At 42.6% G+C, this 18,718-nt stretch overlaps 1 protein-coding gene across 1 annotated transcript in view; it reads right to left on the reverse strand.

Moving 5' to 3' along the window:
• Window positions 1-18,718, reverse strand: part of CCDC3 (coiled-coil domain containing 3) — a 42,455-nt gene that overhangs the window by 17,394 nt on the left and 6,343 nt on the right. The gene's annotated exons all lie outside the window — the stretch shown is intronic.

Here is an 18,718-nt window from a genome sequence, read left to right on the forward strand (position 1 = left end):
CACCAAGGATCCCACAGTTCAACCCTGGTCTACAAATAGTCTCCTCTATCGATTGATCATTGTCTTTTCTCTTGACCAAATGGGACCATGTTTTTTATTATAGTTACTTCAATTCTGTAACCGTTTTGCAGATGGTTTGTTAAACATACCGGGAGAATACTTGAGCAGGTTTTTGGGTTGGGGTGCTGGTTGCAGTGAAATCCTGCTCTTTTAACTAGTGAAAAAAAAAAAAAAGGAATTACTTCATTTAGGATAAAAAAAAAGATTGTCACTGAAAGCACTCAGCTAGTTGGGCTAGTTTTGCTCCTTCTTCATTTTTTTTTTAAATCAGATTTGATTTAAACTGTCAAAAAGAAGGAGGATATCAAACGAGCCTTAAAGTTGGCGGAACTTTTTTTTTCACAAAGCAATTTGCATCCTTAAGGCTCTCTCGACTGAAATCTTGATCTAAACTGCTTTGGTTAAAAGCACAGGGATCTCCCTGCTGGCTTGCTATGTGCCTTCGAGCATATATGTCTTACAACATGCCAAGTTGCCATGGGAGCACCCTGGCACTCCAACAGGTTTCTATCTTTGGTTAAAGAGGTTGCTTTCAAGCATTTGTGCATGTTTTTGCAATTATCGGTTCTTGAAACTGGAAGCAAAGGGAGAGATGTCTTAACAAAAGTCTCAGCAAGCACTCTTCAGATGCGTTTCTGCAATGCTTGGCTGGAGAAACAAATACAGGGAAATCAATTATGGAATTTGCTCCCGAGAAGGGTGAGCTTGAGGGTAAAACATATAAAGAACCGTTGCAGGAACTCGGTATGCCTAGTTTAGTGAAAAGAAGGACTAAGGATGACATGAAAACAGCCTTCCAATATCTCAGGGGCTGCCACAAAGAAGATGGGCTCAACCTATTCTCCAAAGCACCTGAAGGCAGGACAAGAAGCAATGGATGGACACTAATTGAGAGAAGCAACCTAGAACCAAGGAGAAATTTCCTGACAGTGAGAACAATTAATCAATGGGATGGCTTCATCATGGTGCTCCATCATGGGAGGATAGGATAGGATAGGATAGGATAGGATAGGATAGGATAGGATGGGATGGGATGGGATGGGATGGGATGGGATGGGATGGGATGGGATGGGATGGGATGGGATGGGATGGGATGGGATGGGATGGGATGGAATGGAATAGAATGGAATGGAATGGAATGGAATGGAATAGAATAGAATAGAATAGAATAGAATAGAATAGAATAGAATAGAATAGAATAGAATAGAATAGAAATGTTGAACAGAATAGAATAGAATAGAATAGAATAGAATAGAATAGAATAGAATAGAATAGAATAGAATAGAATAGAATAGAATAATAGAATAGAATAGAATAGAATAGAATAGAATAGAATAGAATAGAATAATAGAATAGAATAGAATAGAATAGAAATGTTAGAATAGAATGGAAGAATGGAATGGAATGGAATAGAATAGAATAGAATAGAATAGAATAGAATAGAATAGAATAGAATAGAATAGAATAGAATAGTTGAACAGAATAGAATAGAATAGAATAGAATAGAATAGAATAGAATAGAATAGAATAGAATAGAATAGAATAGAATAGAATAACAGAGTTGGAAGGGACCTTGGAGGCATCTAGTCCAACCCTCTGCTCATGCAGGAAACCCTATACCATTTCGGACAAATGACTGTCCAGTCTCTTCTTAAAAACCTCCAGTGTTGGAGCATTCACCACTTCTGGAGGCAGGTTGTTCCATTGGTTCATTGTTCTAACTGTCAGGAAGTTTCTCCTTAGTTCCAGGTTGCTTCTCTCCTTGATTAGTTTCTATCCGTTGCTTCTTGTCCTGCCTTCAGGTGCTTTGGAAAATAGCTTGATTTCCTCTTCTTTGTGGCAGCCCCGGAGATATTGGAAGACTGCTATCCTCTGCCCCCTTGTCCTTCTCTTCATTAAACTAGACATACCCAATTCCAGCAATCGTTCCTGATACGTTTTAGCCTCCAATCCCCTGATCATCTTTGTTGCTCTTCTCTTTACTCTTTCTAGAGCAGACATGTCAAACACAAGGCCCAGGGGCCGGATGCGGCCCGCGAAGTGGTTTCATGTGGCCCGCGAAGCCATCCTGGAAACAGTGAGGGAACGGCCCCCGCTGCCTTGGCCCTGACCCAGGCCGGCCAGGAGCCAATGTACAATTTTGTGGTGGCCATCTATGCTGAAATGCATTCAATCTTATCTCCACAAGGCCATCTGGAAACAGCGAGGAACCAGCCCCTGCTGCATCGGCCCCGCCCCCTGGGTGCATGCTGGGGAGGTATCACCCTTTGTGAGGAATGAAGAAATGGACCATGCCTTGGCGCTTGCCCCAGTCCCACCCCCTTCTGCCAGAGACCCTCAGATCTGTCCCACTCCTGCCCAGGCCCCCACAGGCACCCTTGAGCGAACGATGTAGAGCTGGCCATGCCCATCCAGTAGGCCACACCCACCCAGCCCCCCAAGGGCAACCGCAATGCTGATGCGGCCCTCAATGAAACTGAGTTTGACACCCCTGCCTTAACCTACTCTACAAAGATTAAGAGCATAATTACATTACGCTTACCGTATATGCCGGCGTACAAGGCGACTTGGCGTATAAGACGACCCCCGTCTTTGGTGCCGAGTCGCATTCCTAGAATGTCGTCTTATACACCGGAAACTACCAGTATTTCCGGCGTATAAGACGACTCGGCGTATAAGACGACCCCCGTCTTTGGCGCCGATTTTAACGCTTGCGGAAGTCGCCTTATATGCCAGCATATACGGTATCTTGCTAAGTAATTTAATAGTCGCCTCTTCTCTCCCGTTCTAATGTGTGCAGAGATGAATTGAGAGGGGAAAATGGGATTTTTATACTCGCTGGATTCAGCTCACAAAGTTCTAGCGTCAAAACTCCCAAAGCTTCAGTTCTGACTCGCTGATTTCATTCAAGGTGTGTTAAAGGTTCTCCAGGCATCACCCCCAAAGGAGATGAAACAATCCCAGGACAACGACACAAATAAAACAGCAGATAAAGCAGTGTTTGTATTGGTTGGAAAGATCGTTATGGAATACACATATTCCATAATAGAGAGTTCCGTTTGATTAAGCCGGAGAATCTTTGAGCTGAAGATGGTTTTAAGCAGCAGGCAAGAGATTAAAGGGAAGCAACTCAGAAATCAATCTATCAACTTAGCTGCGCTTGGAAATGAAAGAGTCGTTGCTGCTGCTAAAATCTGATAGCAAATCCCATTCTGGGCTTCAACGTCTGATTAATTGAACTAAGCCAACCATTTAATAGGGACCGAAACAAACGTTATATCAAAAATGCTGTGTTTACTTCATAAACCAATACTCAATTTTGCCATTTCTGATTCACAGTAATTCCTACAGGACTCTCTGAGCTGGCTGAAAACAGCCTGGACCACAAATAGCTTAGGCTACAATGCAAAATTGCCCTAAATCCCCCAATTACATCTCGTTGGACAATATCCACAGAAAAGATCTACTTTTCACTTGCAGAGGCTAAGCGGATTTAAAAATCCATTTATCGCTTTTTAGAGGAGCATATGGGAGCTGGGGCAAGCTTAACTAACAGCATAACAGTGTTGGAAGGGACCTTGGAGATCTTCTAGTCCAACCCCCTGCTCAAGCAGGAGACCCTATGCCATTTCAGACAAGTGACTGTCCAGTCTTTTCTTAAAAATCTCCAGTGATGGAGCACCCATAACTTCTGAAGGCAATTTGTTCCACTGATTATTGTTCTCACTGTCAGGAAATTTCTCCTTAGTTCTAGGTTGGTTCTCTCCTTGATCAGTTTCCATCCGTTGCTTCTTGTCCTGCTTCAGTTGCTTTGGAAAATAGACTTCCTCTTCTTTGTGGCAGCCCCTCAAATATTGGAAGACTGCTATCATGTCACCCCTAGTCCTTCTTTTCATTAAACTAGACATACCCAATTCCAGCAACTCTTCTTCATGTTTTAGCCTCTAGTCTCCTAATCATCTTTGTTGCTCTTCTCTGCACTCTTTCTAAAAGAGTCACAGATTTGTTTGTTTTTTTATATTGTGATGACCAAAACTGGTCAGTGTGGCCTTATCAAAGCATTATAAAATAGTATTAACACTCCATATGATCTATATATATCAGCCTTTCGAAATATGCATTGATCTCCGTCATTGCAGTGCTGATTCTTGTTTTTGTGCGTTCAGTGTGCAAAATTAGCGGAGGCTTTTCGGGGTGCACAATCCTCTGTTTGCAAATCACAGTTTTCTTCATTTTTATTTTCTTTTCCCCCAACCGGTGCTTTGACTTCTGTCTGATCTCGTTGAGTTTTCTTGTTAAAAAAGATTCTTCCAAGCAGTACCACAGGGTGATTATGTTAACAAGATTACTTAATTCTAATTTCTCTTCCCTGGAGGACTCTCCATTTTTAGGCCTTATGCAAATGCCTGTGAGAACTCAAAAGGCAACGGGTCTTTTAAAGGGGGGCTTTATTTTCAACAAACAGGCGGTCCTCGACTTACGACCACAACTGAGCCCAACATTTCTGTTGCAAAGCGAGATGTTTGTTAAGTGAGTTTTGCCCCCATTTTACGGCCTTTCTTGCCACAGTTGTTAAGTGAATCACTGCAGTTGTTAAGTTAGTAACACGGTTTATTGTCATTTTTTTCCTGTGGGCACTGTTGAAAGAAAAGTCTTCATTGTGGTTCAATCCAAGCCGGGAATAAACATGGCGACTGCTTTATTTATTTATTTATTTATTTTATGAGACTTATATACCACTTTAAGTGCAAGCACTCTCTAAGCGGTGTACACCAGTAAGCAATGTATATATATATACATTGCCCCCAACAATCTGGGTCCTCATTTTACCTACCCCGGAAGGATGGAAGGCTGAGTCAACCTTGAGCCGGTGAGATTTGAACCGCTGACCTGCTGAACACAGTCAGCTAAAGTGGCCTGCAGTACTGCACCCTAACTCTGCGCCACCTCGGCTCTTAGAAAGAAGGTTGCAGTTTATTGAAGAGGAGAGCCAGACAGAAAAATGGCTCTGGAAGAAAAGAGAATGAGCACATGTAGGGAGTGGGTTTTTATACCTTCTTGAGCCTTTTGTTTGGAGTTGTTCCTGTGGCATGTTTTGACCTGTGTCCCTTTGGCATCTGTGGGTTAATCCCATTATGTCCTTCTTGAAGTTTGGGTGGGGTATGTAGATTTTAGGTGTCTGTCTTCCTAAGCTTCTAGCTTCAGCCTTCCTGATGGTTTACATCTGCATTTCTATAGAGCTGGTTTCTGCTTGGGGAAGGGAGACTTGGGGCTATTAAGAAAAACTGGGCATGCTTTTCTGCCTCTTTAAGATCCTTTGAGGAAATATATTTTCCTGCCCTTTTAATATTTCCTTCTCTGGGAGGCTGACTTCCCACAGCACAACGGCACATATTAAAAATGAAATTTAGTTGCTTGTTCTCAAAGTTTACACATACATAAGACACATTTTAAAACATACTATATACAACATATGTATAGACCAACACCCTTACATATAAGTAACATATAACTATTAATCATTGTCCATCTTGAATACATAATGGAACGAGGAAGCTTTAGAGCTCACAAGGTTGACACTGTATGGAACAAAACTGTGACTGAATCTGAATGTTCTGCTTCGGATACCACGGAGCCTCCTTCTCCCAAAAGGTAACAAGGAAAACAGGTCATGAAGAGGGTGTGTAGTGTCCCAGACAATCTTGCGGACCCTGTTCAAGCAATGCTTATGTGCCGTGTCCTGGATTGAAGGGAGAGAACTGCCAATGATCTTTTCTGCCGTCCTCACCACTCTCTGCATCGTCTTCCTGTCTGAAGGATATATGCTTCCAAACCAGACTGTGATGTTGTATGACAGGATGGTCTCGATCGTCCCTCTGTAGAAAGTGGTCAGGACAGGGGAAGGAAGATGTGCTTTTCTCATGTGACACAGAAAATGCAGGCGCTGCTATGCCCGCTGGTAGACTCCTGAAATTAGATCAGGGATGTCTAGAAAATGGATTTGTTTTATTTTCACTTGAGATCTTTCAACCCTGTCTCCCGAATGCAAAGCTTTGCCGGCCGCTTGACAGGTGGAACGTTTGACACAGGACCTCAGCAAAGGAAGAAGGTTGAAAATGAAATTAAAGAAGAAAAAGCCCAAAAAACAGAAAGCAAAAAAAAACAAACCCCAAAGCTTTCTCATCTAGTTTAAGAAGCTCCAGAGAGCACGGAAGGCAGATTGTCACCCGGAGCAAGTTCTCGCTTGTCTAACAGCCCTTTCCAAGCGTTTTGTTTACATTTCAAAGCCGGGGCTTATCTTGGTTTATAAAAAGAGGTTTGGGTTTGCTTTCCTTCCAGAGACTGGGCCTTTTTGCAAAGTGTCTGGTAAGCATTCTAAGGATAAACGATGTTTACGGGAGAGAAGAAAAGGAAATGTCACATTCTCTTAGAGATGAATAAAGAGATGACAGTGAAATTCCTCTCCTTTTGACTTCTCCTGGTTGACTGCTCTAAAGGCCTTTAGGAAGCAAAGGGTTCCTGAGCTGAAGTCACATCTCTTTCTGCAGCAATTGCAAGCTCCTTCCACTCCTGAGCCGACGGGCTGAGCCTTTTTCACAGCAGTCCAGTCTTCCATGCCTCTGAATTGAGAAGTAAACCTTCCCCTGTGCCCTCCCCATGGGCACAGCAGCGATCTTGAGTGCCAGGAAGGAAAGATCTCATTGTAAGGAAGTCATCCCAAGTAATGTTATTGTCTAGCTCTAAGTCTCTGGATTAGGGATAGTAAGTTTCGCATACCGCTTGATTGCACTGGGATCTTCTCAATGGCTTGGACGTTCAAGCTGGACATTAATTGTGCTTCAAGTTGCAACTGTGAAACAGAATAACAGAGTTGGAAGGGACCTTGGAGGTCTTCTAGTCCAACCCGCTGCTCAAACAGGAGACCCTATACCAGTGGTGGCGAACCTATGGTACGGGTGCCAGAGGCAGCACTCAGAGCCCTCTCTGTGGGCACATGCACCTTTGCCCCAGTCCTAGGCCTTCAGCTGGGTTTTATAAAACCTTTTCGCTTTACGCCTCGGCCGCCGTGTGCAAAAAAAAAAAGGTTCAATCAATTTCAACTTCTCGTGGAAAAAAAAAGATCTTGCAAAGTTGGAATTGATTGATTGAACTTTTTAGTCCCACCCAGTCTTCCATTACCAGCGCAGCCACGCCCACCTAATGGGCCACATCCACCCAATGGGTCACGCCCACCCGGCACCCAACGATGCATAAATGGGTTTTGGGTTGCAGTTTGGGCACTCAATCTCTAAAACGTTCGCCATCACTGCCCTATACCATTCCAGACAGCTGGCTGTCCAATCTCTTCTTAGAAACCTCCAGTGATGGAGCACCCACAACTTCTGGAGGCAATTCATTCCACTGATTGATTGTTCTGACAGGAATTTCTTCTTAATTCCAGGTTGCTTCTCTCCTTGATTAGTTTCCATCTGTTGCTTCTTGTTTTGCTTTCAGGCGCTTTAGAGAATATGTTCCTCTTCTTTGTGGCAGCCCCTCAAATATCGGAACACTGCTTTCATGTCACCCCTAATCCTTCTTTTCTCTAGACTACGCATACCCAATTCCTGCAACCGTTCTTCATATGTTTTGGCTTCCATCCCCCTAATCATCTTTGTTGTTCTTCTCTGCACTCTTTCCAGAATCTTTTTTGGCAACATTGCCATCAAAACTAGATGCAGTGTTCCAAGTGTATATATCAACACATACCATGTTTATCTGTCAAGATCATCTGCCATTGTAAAGCAGTGTTTTTGAATATGTCAGTGCCAAATAATATTTAAATTTAAAAATAACATTTGGCTCTGTTAGTCAATTTTCCAGAGAAAGTTTCTTACACAAGATGACTAAATGTTCCGATCTATCTGATGAAAAACTCTAATAATAATAATAACCAGTTGCTCTGTCAGCCAAGCATTTTTCTAAGCTTTTGCTTTTAAAGTTTCCGAGGTTGAATAAATATGGCTCGGAAATTTTCCCAACCATCGCCATATTAAAGAAAAAAAGCTTATTTTTTTCATCTCCTTAACAGCCGCTAAATATTTTAATGTTTTAAAGATATTTATAATACCTTATTTTAAAGTACAGAATTAATTTATGGAGTAGCTTGCATTCCACTGATTTGAAAAGATCTACAGCTTTTCTATTTAATGCAGAGTAAACATCACTCAGAGCCATGTTTGAAATGAAACAGGAAAATTTGAATTTAGAACATTATTCCCCAGATAGCAACATATTTTGATTTCTGTAGCCTTTCTCTGGAAAATGACTAGAAGGGAAACATGGTCTTAATTATGAGGAGATAAATCTCTCACTGCCCTCAAACATGGGATATAATTAGTGTCACCTTCCATTTCACCACAAAGTTGGTGGGAATTAGATGTTAGATACACTTTTTGTTTTCAAATGACTTGCTAGTAAGGCTTGTGGCTTTTTTTTTATTTAGTCACAATTTCCGATATGTGTTTAGAAAGCCAAAAAAAACAGGATGCTGCCTTATGCTCAGTATAATTTTATGGAGGTGACCACAAGTCCTTCTTCAAGGCTAGCAGATCTTGAAAGACTACCCAGTTAATACAAATCTCTGAAGATGTGGTGATGGGTTACTTAATCAGCCATTGCACAGAGCTACAATTACCTGGCAAAGAAATATCCCATCTATATATCAAAGTAAGTATCTTCTTCTTGTTGTTGTGCCATATCCGTTATCGGACATTGGCGATCATGTTGGCGATCCTGTTTTTATCAGCAGCCGCACGAAAAAGTGCTGCTGAGTTTTGTCCAAACCAGTCCCTTAGATTTTGAAGTCACGATGTTCTTCTTCTGCCTGGACCTCGTTTGCATCAATCTTTCCCTGGAGGATTAAATGGAGTATGCCGTATTTTTCTGGACATCACATCACATGTCCGAAATATTCAAATTTTTGTTTTTTAATTGTTTTGATGATTTCCCTTGGCTTTCCCAGGCAGCTTATCAATTCCTCATTTCTAGTAAGTATGGAAGGTCTCAGTCAACCAAAAATCTAAAGATTTCTCCAGGAAGTAAAAGAAGTTGTGGGAGGACAGCAGCACACACACACCCGCCGTTCTCTGTGGGCACGCATGCGGTTGCCCCACCCTCATCTCCCCCCACAACCCCCTCCTCACTAGCAGCCCCCCTGGAGGAGAGTCGCCTCCGAGCATGGCCCACATGGAGCAGCACAGCCAAAGACAGGGCAGCCAGGCAATGTAGACAAGACTCTGCCCTCACGCCCCATCCCACCCAGTTGATGCTGCGGGGCACAGGCAGAGGGCGTGGCCGCCATGGTGCTGCTGGGTTGCCTGGGCGATCTGCGGCGGGCCCTGGAGACGGTGAGTGGCCCTGTGGGCAGGCAGGGTGGGGGATGGGGTGGGGCGGACCAGGGGTGGAGCAGGGGTGGGGTCAGTTTTTGGGCACTCGGTCTCTAAAAGGTTCACCATCACTGCCCTATAGCGTCATTTGGAAGGTAGAAGTTGAAGCAATTTATATCCAGGATGTGAGGGGTCTGTAGATATTTTCACAGTCCTCTTTCTGGCCCATGCAGTATATCGGTCCTCAACGGAAGGCAGGCTGGTTGCAATTGTTTTTTCCACAGACTTAACTATCCGTTGAAGTCTGTCCCTGTCCTATTTGGTTGCGGTGCCAAACCAGACAGTTATTGAGGTACAGACGACAGACTCAATCATTCCTCTGTAGAACTGGATCAGCAGCTCCTTTACTTGCAGTAAAGCCAGGCGTTCTTCAGTAGAACTGGGCGGTCCTGGGATATCCACCAAGCTTTCTCAAAAATTGAGAAAGAATTCCTCTAGCATCTTTCATTCAAAGAGGCATACCAAGATCTGCCTTGCACGAATGCATGATGCTTAGCAGGCCAACTTTGTAGATTTCCCGGACAAAGTAGCATTATGTAAAATGTTGTGTAGAACGCACAACTGTCTGACCGTTAGGTGATACACAAGGAATATGTCATTTGGAAGGAAGGAAGGAAGGAAGGAAGGAAGGAAGGAAGGAAGGAAGGAAGGAAGAAAGAAAGAAAGAAAGAAAGAAAGAAAGAAAGAAAGAAAGAAAGAAAGAAAGAAAGAAAGAAAGACTTATTTGTATCTCTAGGATCAGATCATATGAAATAAGCCAGTGAGGATTCTATAGCTCATTAATTTCTATGGCATCTTACTCTCAAATGCCATTGGCATTTTCCCACTGCGTAAAGCAGTGGTTCTTAACCTTTTTGAATGAATCGCCCCCTTGAGCCAATGAGGAAGTTGTCATCGCCCCCCTCCCCCAACATAACCTCTCAATCACAAGATAGGAAATAATTCTTCAATTTTATGCAAATACTTTTTTTTGTTTTCTTTAAAATTGTCAACAGGACATATCGATGCAAATCATTTATTTCCAATCTTTTTCCCATATCTCCCATATTCTGGCCAATGGTACGCCACTGTATGGGTAGAGGCTGCTGTGCAACGCACATGAAGATAAGATATGTACGGCGTTCTGTACTGAAGCGAGCTGGAGGAACATTTGAAAACACAATTCAATCCACTAATAGGGAGCGATCTGATGTTTTTGTACGACAGATACACAGCGATTCACTGTACGAAAAAGTCTCAAAAGTGTCCCCCAAACTTCTCGCTCCATCGCCCCCATATCGCCCCCTTTTCGTTCCTTCGCCCCCCTGAAAAATGAAATTGCCCCCTGGGGGGCAATAATGCCCAGGTTAAGAACCACTGGCGTAAAGGAAAGATCTTAATGAGCATCAACTCCCATGCTAGTTATTGCTGCACAGCACACTTGACATGCATCTTGTGTTTCTGTCATCAGGAATCTGGCAGAATGCAAGCATCTGTTGATGTTGAGTTGTAGCTCACAAAAACTAGAAGATCATTAGCAGGGTTACTGCTAATGTAAAATAGGAAGAAAGTTGGGTGTAAAATAGGAAGAAAGTTGGGAGTAACAGATGGTGCCTCCTTCTCTTCTCCTCCTCTCCCCTCCCCTTCTCCACCTCCTCCTCCTCCTCCTACTCCTGGGTTTTCTTGGACTGTTATTGACAAATGGGAGACATCAAGGATCCCTCTTCTGCTCTTTCCCTCCCTTTTTTCCTATTGAAGTTTTTGAAGGAAATACCATCTGGATTTTTTTCAGAGCACCTTTGACGTTTTAAACATCATCCACGCCAGTGCAACTTAAAAGAGAAAGCTCTGTAATTTTAGCCACCAAATCTGCTCAACAGGATATCGTGCTGATCCTTTTGGAGGTGGAAATGAATCACTCTAAATCTACCCCTCTCTAGAGATCCCTGGAGGAAAAAAAACAGGGTACCAATTGGAGATCCCTGGAGGGAAAAAAAAAACAGGGTACCAATCCAACAGAATCCTGTAGCACAGAGAGCCCCAATGGGTTTGTAATGCAAGCCAGCATCCCAAACTTTACATTTCAATCAGGAGTTTGGGAAGCACTTCAAAGCCTTGTTTAAACACAACATTAGTGCCTGCAGTAATACTGTGTGACTAGACTCAACTTAGGCCAGTGATGGCGAACCTTTTAGAGACCAAGTGCCCAAAACCTGGCCCCACCCCCATTCCACCCCCTGCCCCGCCCCCCTCCATCCCCACCCCGCCTGCCCACAGGGCCACTCACCACCTCCAGGGCCTGCCGTAGATCAACCAGGCAGTCTAGCAGCGCCATGGCGGCCACGCCCTCTGCCCGCGCCCTGCAGCATCAACTGTGCATGATGGGGTGTGAGGGCAGAGTCTTGTCTACACTGCCTGGCTGCCATGTCCTTGGCTGTGCTGCTCCGCATGGGCCACGCTCGGGGGCGACTCTCCTTCAGGGGGGCTGCTGGTGAGGAGGGGGTCACGGTGGGAGGCAAGGCTGGGGCAACGGCACGTATGCCCACAGAGAGGGCTCCGAATGCCGCCTCTGGCACCCGTGCCATAGGTTCACCACCACTGACCTAGGCAATCCGGTCTATTTTAATTATTTCTTGAGGAGCAAATGGAGGTAGAAAGAAACATTGCATCCATTAAAGCAGTGGTTCTCAACCTGTGGGTCGGGACCCCATTTGGGGTCGAACGACCATTTCACGGGGGTCGCCAAACAATGCAGTCCGCCATTTTTTCCCCTCTTTTCCTTAGCTGTGCTACTGCCTTTTATTCTATTGGCTTTTGAAAGCCAATAGAATAGACTCTCTTGAACAGAGTCTAATTCTATTGGCTTTCAAAAGCCAATAGGAATTGTCCAGGCTGTCTCTGCCCTGCTGAGCCCACCAAAAGTCCCATTCTGCACACGGTGCTGCACCAGTTGAGTAGTCCTCAACTTACGACCGGTTGAGTAGTCCTCGACTTACGACCGGTTGGGGGTCGCAGCATTAAAAAGGTTGAGAACCACTGCATTAAAGGATCCCCTAAAGACAATCTTTTTGTCTTATGAAGATTCCAAACTTTTTACCAGAATATGTGCTGTTCCTATTTGGACCATTTTTAAATGTAAAAGTATCTGGTTTAGTGGTGTTATAGAAGAAAGAGCAAGTGTATTATGAGGAGTCCTTAGTGTTCTCTGAGCTGGGTGGTTTTCTTGCAGACATTTCATTACCCAACTAGGTAACATCATCAGTGCCGGTAAGGACTCCCTCCTAGCACTGATGATGTCACCTAGTGGGGTAATGAAACGTCTGCAAAAAAACCCACCAAGCTCAGAGAGCACCAAGGGCATCCTCATTTCAACCATGAGCCACAAATGTTCTCTTTTATTGGCCAATGCATTGTGGTATGACTCTCCTACTATCGATATTAAACTTAATAAAATACCAATTTACTCGTGGAACTCAGTGGTTTTCTTTACATCAGGCAAACATAGTCCAGGTTGCTTATCATGTGCATGCAGGAATAATCTTTATGGTAGTTAATGGATTTACTTCTGAGTAAGCACACGGGTCCCAGCTGAAGAATCTTCATGGTGTCTTATCTGTCCAATTAAATTATACATGACATGCGAAGGGTTGCTTACAAGTAACATCTGGAAGAAGATATTTTTACTCTCCCATGGAACAGAAGCATTTTAGATAACACAGTGAATTTTAGGGGATTAAACTAGCCAGGTTTGCTAATAGAGGTTATTTGATAGCTCAGGTCAGCTTTTCTGCTATTATTCCATGAATAATGCTGTACCAGTGTCTGGTTTTGATGAGGCAAGCTGAATTAATTAAACTAGTTTACTTTGGTGACCGCTGAAGACTTCCAAAGATTTCTGGGTAGGAATGTATTGTTTTCCCAACTTTATCTGCCCTATGTTAGCTCAATTTCTTTAGAAGACAGTAAAGGAACATCTGTAAGAACTGAGTTCTTAATGAAATGGGTTTCAGTCTTAAAATACTTTTAATTGGAAGGTGGGGACAATACAGATACTCCTCGAATTACAACGGTTCATTTAGTGACCGTTCAAAGTTACAACGGCACTGAAAAAAGTGAATTATGATTGTTTTTCACACTTACGACCGTTGCAGCCATCCCTGCGGTCACGTGATTAAAATTCCGACACTTGGCAACTGACTTGTACTTATGACTGTGTCTGTGTCCTGAGGTCACGTGATCCCCTTTTGCGAACTTCTGACCAGCAAAGTCAACGGGAAAGGCAGACTCACTTAAAAACCGTGTTACTAACTTAGCAACTGCAGTGATTCACTTAATAAGTGTGTCAGGAAAGGTCGTAAAACGGGGCAAAACTGACAACGATTTCTCACTGAACAACATAAATTTTGGACTCAGTTGTATACGTAAGTGGAAGACCACCTGTAAACGGGGGAAAGTTATATTTCCTAACTATTGGAACTAACTAACTCTTTTTCTTTTGCTAATAAAATAATCACTGTAACAAAACAGCTTCGCGTTCTGTACTGCGTAACTCTGAACAAAAGCCACATGATTCAAAATTAATAGAGTACCTAAAACTCTTGTCACTTTCTTCCAAGATAGGAGTTTTTAAAAACAAGGGGGCACCCCTTGCGAAATATTTTGTTCACTCTTGTTCTTCAGAAGTCTGCAGCCTGCTATTTTGCTTTGTACACTGACTTCTCCCAAAAATCCACTTTGGCAGAAATTGTAGGAACTGTTTTTCCCAACTAGTCCTCCCTAAATCTTTATATAAGTAAAACAACACCGTTCTTTTAGAAGGGAAGCGGAATCAGATGACTTAAGAAAAGTCCAAAGTTTGCCAACAGAGAAGCAAACAGGCAGAGGAATGGAATTAATGGAAGAAAAACAGACCATTGACTGACTCACTGCATTATTTATCAAATTTGCAGGTTGCCAGTTTGATTCATCTCATGGCAATTTAATGAAGTCCCTGGCTGTCTGTAGGGGAAACACCACGAGAAATATGTAATTGAACTAAATGCCCTTTCGTTAATGAAGCTGGTTGGCTATTTTTCCAACAGACGTAAACCCCTGAGCTTTCAAAATTGCCATTTTAGGTCCTACTTGGTGAACATTTGAACTGAGCAACTCGTGGTTCCTGAAATGCAGCATTTCTTAATCTTGGCAACTTTAAGATATGTGGATTTCAGCTCCCAGAATTCCTCAGTCAACCATGTTTATAGTTCCCACTTATTCCCAGGCTAAAGCCACTTTAAAAACATAACAGAAATTATTTTACCTATTTGTTTATGTATTTAATATAGGTGACCACCCACACGTATGAAACGTATGAACTGTTATAGAAATTAGCTATGGCTAGTCTAGAGAAAAGAAGGACAAGGGGTGACATGATAGCAGTATTCCGGTATTTGAGGGGCTGCCACAAAGAAGGGGGGGTCCACTTATTTTCCAAAGCAACAGAGGGCAGGACAAGAAAAAATGGATGGAAACTAATCAAGGAGAGAAGCAACCTGGAATTAAGGAGAAACTTCCTAAAAGTGAGAACAATTAACCAGTGGAACGCTCACCTCCAGAAGTTGTAGGTCTTCATCACTGGAGGTTTATAAGAAGAGATTGAAAATCTGTTGTCTGAAATGATATTGGTATATGGTCTTCTACTTGAGCAGAAGTTGGACTAGAAAAGAGGTCCCCAATCCCTAGTCCACAGACCGGCACCAGTCCATGGCATGCCAGCAATCAGCCTGCGCAAACAAGAGAAGCCCCATCCACGGGATGCAGGCAGCACGTAAAACCACAGCCCCTCCAGTCCATGGGAAAAACTTTCTCTAAGGAACTGGTCCCTGGTGCTCAAAAGATTGGTGCTCAGAAGATCTCCAAAGTCAATAGTGGGATTCAGCCGGTTCACACCACTTCGGCAAAAATCGGTAGCTAATTTTTTGTTGACCAGGCCCAAAATGGACTTCCGGAAGTGGCACCCACACAGAGAACCAGTTGTTCACCTATTTGAATCCCAAGGTCCCTTCCAGGTTGATTGTGATTCTGATTCTGATTCCCCCCCAAGTAACTTAAGTGGCAACCAATTTTTTTTTAAAAAAATAAAACCAATCCAAATTAAAATACAAGAATCAATCGCCTGTCAGAATCACCCAATCCACCATGAATCAATTAATTATTTAAAATTATTTAAGAAACAACCAACAGAAAGCCTAGCCTGGAAAAGGCCTCTGGGATCTTTGCAATTGGGGAAAAAAAATGTGATGAATGTTTGCATATTTAAGGGAAGAGAAAAGTGCTAGAAGAATTGCAAATAAGGGCCAGAAAGTGCTATTTAAATATAGATTCTTAGAGCCATTGCTTTACACACAGGTGCAAAAGACGGGGGGGGGGGGGGGTAGGACAGCTGTTTCTTATTCTGTAATACATTTACTTCTCAGTTTCCAATTGTAGTGCTTTGATTTTGGACAACTGTTCTTTAAAAGTCACTGGAATGGTTAATCGCTTTGACTCAAAGCGAGCATAAGAAAGTGGTGAGAGAATTAAATCCTTGCCATGGAATTTTCCCTTGGGAGACGTTTCGACAATGCCAGAGTAGCCAAGAATAGTAAACTTTAGATAGACGACACTATGATTCTTCTACACAGCCAGGGTGGATATTTCTGCACAATGAGTTCCCATCACGAGCAGGTCAAGGGAAGATTGTGTCCTATTAAGAATATCACAGTTCAAAAAAGGACAGGGACAAATTTGGAGTGAATTCAGACAAAATAGATGAAGCCATCTCAGAAATAGCTAAAGGAATTTTCTATCAAAGTTCTAGATTCAAGAAAAGTGCAATTTATCCATTTTCGAAAAGAACTTTCCCCCCTCCTAATAAAAAAAGACCGCAAGATATTTGTAGCATGGATTCCACCCTGGGTTTTTTTTTTACAAGTAGAAAACCTTATTTTTTATGTACGGTTGGATACATTGTTATGACATGATTAAACGAGTACGTGATTTATTTAGGCGATTTATATTAATGTAATATATCAAGAAGGGGGTTCCAGCACTATAATTGACGTACGCTTTGTACAATTTAATAATTAATTAATCTGTTGTATAGTACTGTTTTTTATTTAATTTTTTTTTAAAAGGTAAAGGAGCTGGTAATGATATATTTAGTATATCAACTGGCAAAGATATGATTGCCTTCTTCTGAATTTTTTTTTTTTGCACAGAAAGGAACTGGACTTATTCTGCCAAAGTGGTGTAAACCGGCTGAATCCCACTAGAACCAAAAGGTTAGAAGAATAAAAAGGATATTCAGAATAGACATCAGATGGAAATCCAAACTCTACAAGGTCTCTGACAGTGGAACAAGCTGGCTCTTTTATGACTTGTGGACTTCAACTCCCAGAATTCCTGAGCCAGCATGGCTCACCTTAGAAACCTCTCCCTTTCCCTTCAGCATGGCTGGCTCAGGAATTCTGGGAGTTGAAGTCCACGAGTCATAAAGGGGCCTAGGGCAGGGATAGGCAACCTTGGCTTTTTTTATGACTCGTGGACTTCAACTCCCAGAATTCCTGAGCCAGCATGGCTCATCTTGGAAACCTCTCCCTTTCCCCTCAGCATGGCTGGCTCAGGAATTCTGGGAGTTGAAGTCCATGAGTCATAAAGGGGCCTAGGGCAGGGATAGGCAACCTTGGCTTTTTTTATGACTCGTGGACTTCAACTCCCAGAATTCCTGAGCCAGCATGGCTCATCTTGGAAACCTCTCCCTTTCCCCTCAGCATGGCTGGCTCAGGAATTCTGGGAGTTGAAGTCCATGAGTCATAAAAGAGCCAAGGTTGCCTACCTCTGGGCTAGATGATCTTCCAAGCCATAATTCTGTGAAAAATATTGTGCATTTATTCCACCTTTTTCTAGCAGGAAAGAACACGCAACAAGCCAACAAAGGAAGGGTATAGGTGGAAGACAACATCACGGTTCTTCTGTAACACCCAGTGAATGAAACAGGGTGATTCCATGATTAAAACAATGTCAGCAAGCATCCAGTATTTCTCTTTCAGACCACCACCCCATACAACTGGGCAAGAGTTTATTTTTAATCAATCCATATTTTATTCTAATCTCAGACCAGAATAAATAAATAAACATACATTTTTAGTTTCTTAGGTCAGTGATCCAGCCTTTTTTTCAATACAACGCAAAGTGCCTTTTGCACGAAGCCACTGTGTAAAATGACAGGTGGGTATTTACTTAGAATAAACACAGTTTTGCAGATAAATATCTCTCTCCCTCATTTTTCTTCTACTAAAATCACACAAAAGACATATTATTCCTACAAAACCACTACAGGTAGTCCTCAACCACAACCGAGCTCAAAATTCCTGTTAAGAAGCGAGACAGTTGTTAAGTTTTGAGTTTTGTCCCGTTTTACGACTTTTCTTGCCACAGTTGTTAACCGAATCACCACAGTTATTAAGTCAGTAAGCCAGTTGTTAAATGAATCCACCATTGACTTAGCTTGTCAGAAGGTCGCAAAAGGGGATCACATGACCCCGGGACACTGCAACCGTCATAAGTACAAGTCAGTTGCCAAGTGCATGCGAATTTTGATCACGTGAACGTGGGGATGTGCAACTGTCAGAAGTGTGAAAACCGGTCATAAGTCATTTTTTACAGTTCCATTGTAACTCCGAACAGTCACTAAATGAACTGTTGTACGCTGAGGACTAGCTGAATTTACTTGAGATAGAAAACAAAAAGGAGGACAAAGAAAAATTACAGGAGTTCTTGCAAATAATCTCTCTTTGGAAACATGTTGATTAAAATTGGTGAGCGAGCTACACCCTCAAGGTCACAGTGATGCCAGAATCACAAGAAGATACAATAAACCAGTGTTGGGATTCAAACATGTGAACAACCGGTTCTCTTGTGTGGATGCCGCTTCCGGAAGTCTATTCTGGGCCTGGGCAACAAAAAAAATTAACTACTGATTCTGCCGAAGTGGTGCAAACCGGCTGAATCCCACCACTGCAATAAACCCAATGCTAGATCCTTTCTTCAAACAGACTCTCTGAAGAGTTACGAATGTTTTTTTTTTCAAATATGCAACTTCTTCAAAGAAGTGAAGAAGCTTCTTGGATGAGAAGCAAAACGCCTTCAAGGAAAAATAAAGTCCAGTTTGCCTTTTCAAAAAACACCTTTGGGGCCAAGCCTGTCCTGGATGACTGACAATGATTGACAGCTAA

This window comes from Crotalus tigris, unplaced genomic scaffold, assembly GCF_016545835.1.
Source record: "Crotalus tigris isolate CLP2741 ecotype Arizona unplaced genomic scaffold, ASM1654583v1 scf7180000018925.3142382, whole genome shotgun sequence".
NCBI classification, from domain to species: Eukaryota; Metazoa; Chordata; class Lepidosauria; order Squamata; family Viperidae; genus Crotalus; species Crotalus tigris.